The sequence below is a fragment of the Cnephaeus nilssonii genome (genome assembly GCF_951640355.1).
Source record: "Cnephaeus nilssonii genome assembly, chromosome: 3".
NCBI lineage: Eukaryota > Metazoa > Chordata > Mammalia > Chiroptera > Vespertilionidae > Cnephaeus > Cnephaeus nilssonii.
In genome coordinates this window covers 23,882,187-23,886,409 of record NC_137074.1, presented here as the reverse complement: position 1 = coordinate 23,886,409, position 4,223 = coordinate 23,882,187, and positions in this window count along the sequence as shown.

The window sequence follows — 4,223 nt, the reverse complement described above, 5'->3', positions numbered from 1 at the left end:
CAGTCCATAGGCTGACACTCTAGCCACTGAGCCAAATATATATTTACATATTTTACCAGCAAAGTTTATTTAGAAAGTCACAGAACTTCGATCTTTTATTTCCAGGAGGGGAACCACAAAAAACCCTGTGTGTGTGTGTGTGTGTGGGGGGGGGGGGGGTCAGGGGGAGGCACTGCCTGCCTGGTAGTGCCCTGCTGACCCAGTTGAACAAGGCCCTTGCACGTGACCTACCACAGTGTCAGTAGAGAGGGTGTGTGGGGTGGTCAAAAGTGCACAAGTTTTTTGTTTTTTTAAAAATATATATTTTATTGATTTTTTACAGAGAGGAAGGGAGAGGGATAGAGAGTTAGAAACATTGATGAGAGCGAAACATCGATCAGCTGACTCCTGCACACTCCCCACTGGGGATGTGCCCGAAACCAAGGTACATGGCCTTGACCAGAATCGAACCTCGGACCCTTGAGTCCGCAGGCTGACGCTCTATCCACTGAGCCAAACCAGTCAGGGCAAAAAGTGCACAAGTTTTAGAATTATGCAGATACGAGTTCAAATCCAATGCTGCCACTTATTTGCTCTGCAGAATTGCGTTAACGATTCCTCTCTTCGGAATCACTGTGAGAACAGTGAGGCGCTGCATGTAAAGTGGCCCAAACTGGTAACCTCTCAGTAATGCTGTCAATTGTCGAGAAGCCACGTGGGATCAGGGGCCCTCTGCACCAATCCGGACAGCACAGCGTTTGGAATGGCCCAATTCGCACCCAATAGGGTGGAGACTTAGGCTCATCATATTTTATTTTTTCTACCCAGATACAAAGCAAGAGACAGAAAGGCTTTCTCATCCCATTATTTTTTTTTACAACCTTGTTTATAAACTTTATCTGCATAATCCAAAATAAAATATTAAAGCTCCTTAATAGGCTCTCAGAAGTAACATTTTGGCAAGCTCTTCTGAGCGTGTTTACTGCATCTTGGGTTTGTAGTTACAGTAAGTCAATATGTAATTTTAGATAGTATTTGGAGTTGACGCTTCAATATTAGATGCTCGAAAGAACATCAGAGAGCCCTCGCCGGTTTGGCTCAGTGGATAGAGTATTGTTGGCCTGTGGACCAAAAGGTCTGGGTTCAATTCCCGTCAAGGGCACATACCTTGGTTGCAGGCTCCTCCTGGGCCTGCAGGAGGCAACCAATCAATGCGTTTCTCTCACATGGATGTTTCTCTTTGTCTTCCCTCTCTCTTCCATTCTCCCTAAAAATCAATGGAAAACTATCCTCGAGTGAGGATTAAGAAAACAAAACAAACAAAAGAACATCAGAGAATGGAATGCAGTAGTGCCCCCCCGCCCCCCCCCCCCCCCCCGCTTTATCTGCAGGGGATACATTCCAAGACCCCCCGGTGCATGCCTGAAACCACAGATAGTGCTGAACCCTACATACTATCATTTTGCCTGTACGTACATACCTTTGAAAAAGTTCAATTTGTAATTAGGTACAGTAAGAGATTAACAATAATGACTAATAAAAACAGAGCAGTTATGCCCTAACCGGTTTGGCTCAGTGGATAGAGCATCGGCCTGTGGACTCAAGGATCCCAGGTTCGATTCCAGTCAAGGGCATGTACCTTGGTTGCGGGCACATCCCAGTGGGGAGTGTGCAGGAGTCAGCTGATTGATGTTTCTCTCTCATCGATGTTTCTAACTCTCTGTCCCTCTCCCTTCCTCTCTGTAAAAAAATCAATAAAATATATTTTAAAAAAATAGAACAGTTATAACAAAATTCTATAATAAAAGTTATACGAATGTGGTCTCTCTCTCTCAGCAAACGAGCATAGATTTCTTTTTCCTTCATAATTTCATGGATAGATGATTTGACCTTAGCAACCTCGGTGTACAATTTTTTTCCCTCTTCTCATTAAGTTGAAAACTTTCACCTCTTTACTTAAAGGAAGCACTTTCCGGCTCCTCTTTGTCTTATCTGAAATGCCAGCACCACTACTCTGGGGCTTTGAGGTCATTATTAAGTAAAATAAGGGTTACCTGAGCACAGCACTGGCCCTGGAGTCCGCAACAGCGGATCTGATAACTGAGATGGCCACAAAGCAGCTAACAGCAAGGCCATGCGAGACAGAGGGATGACTCACGTCCTGGGCAGTGCCTTGCGGGAGTGCTGAGCCTTCAGAGGGGGTGCGAACGGTGATGCTGAATTAGGGGAAATGGCAGCTTTTCTGAGGGGCTGTGAGGTGTTGGGAAGGCAGAGAACCTTGCCTCTCCATCCCACCTTTGACTCTGAGACTCGGTTTCCATTTCTGTGAAATGAGAGAGCTGGGGTTGGTCTGTGGCTCTTCACTTCTTTGGAGCCATGGTCCCCTTGGGACTCTCGGGATGCTAGGACTCCTCTCCCCAGAAAGATGCACATGAGCATATGCACCCCCAAGTCCACAGGCAAGCCCCGGAGTAGATGTGTCTCCAAGTCATTCTAGCCCCGATGTCTCTGAACATTCTGAGATTCTGTGAAATCAGTGGAAAGGAAAAGTCCGGTACTTCAATTCAGGGAAGGGAATGAAGAAGTTTACCATCCTTCACGACTCTGTGGCTGCTTGTCGCATGCTGCAAAGAACACCTTTAATTTAATGTAATTAATCTAGGTAATTAAATAACCCTGATTTGGTCTCGGGGTGGAGAAATGAGCAATTCATTCTCAGCCTGTAGATTGGAAAAAAGGCTGAGAGTTCATACTTGATTTATGAAGAAAAGGAAAAGTTTTACTTTTCTTTAAGTTTTAAGTTTTCATCCTGTATTTTTGACGATGTTAGAACAGGAAGCAGCCAATCAGAACTCTGGAGCTATTTGGTAGTAATTATCCTTCATCTGCTAATTTCTAAGCAGGAAAAAAAAGAAAAGTGATTAAAATGAGTTTCCGCACAGCTGTTGATTAGGCATAATGGCAAAGTAATCACCATAAAGTTAATAATCAGAGCAGAGCTAACATTTAGAAAGTTATTGTTTAGTAACTAGAAGGCTCTAAATACCAAAAAGACAACATCCAACTAACTAGAAAATCCCACCCCCAAAACATATCTTTTTGTCTGCCATTGCACGTCAACTAAACAGAGAAAACTAAAAGCAGTTAATTACACCTATTTTGAGGTCAACTTTCAACAGCTCAAACCTCTGTGATAAACAAACCACAGTATTGAAAGCTTGTTGGAAAAATCAATAAATAAACAGCTTTCATATTAGGAAAAGCTGCAACACATTTAGCAACACACGAGTAAATCCTAAACAAGCCTTGCACTTTGATTAGCTCAACCCCCTGTAGCCTGCCCTCCCGGCCTCCTAACACGCATTCCCATTCCGTTGGGGCAAGTGTGCCTGTGGCCTGGTGATGCTGCCTTTGGATTGTAGACCTCCGCCGGGTAGCTTTGGTAATTGTACAGCTCCCACTGGAAAACAGAGATTAATGAGCTCACAAACGGGACAGCGTGTAATTTCAAATCTCCGCGATGATAACAAGGAGCTATTCAGGATGCTTGATTGCAGAATCACTGTTTTTCTTACATTTCATCATCCAGAAGTCTGAAGTTGGTGGCATTAATGGAAAATTGGGCTCATGTGGGTGGTACTCCAAACATTGGAAGAGCAAATGGGGTTCTTGGCGCGTCTTTCACTGTGATCCTGATTGAAGACCACTGGACAAGGTCGGTTGGGATTCCAACCACAACCTGTTGCAAATCACAAGAAGAAGATGAATGTATGCTAGGGAGGCTTGCTGCGATGCCCCGTGGTAGAGAACATTGTGGCTCAAGGGCATAGATGCTTGAATTCTCAACATCCTTTATTGTTTTCTTTCTACGTTTGCCTTTCCTTAGTTCTTTTTCTTTTTATACATTCAAATTCCTTAGAATTCCCTCCCACCACGCTGGGCGAAAGCCCTGGATTTCCTCTACCAAATGAGCAGCATATTTCCCATGATGTCACTCTGGGCAAAATTTCTCAACATAATATTTTTTTTCTTTAAACATAAATGTGCACTTTTATAAAGCCACTGAGCCTCATACTCTGGCCAACCACTGCTTTGAGACCATCCAGATGCTCTGACATGCAATTTTATATTTTAATAGGAGGCGGCTGAATATGGATTGCAAAATTATCTATCCCCTTTCCCCTCATAAAAACATGAAAACACATTCATCTTAATTTCTCAGTAAATAGCAGCCTTCTCATGTG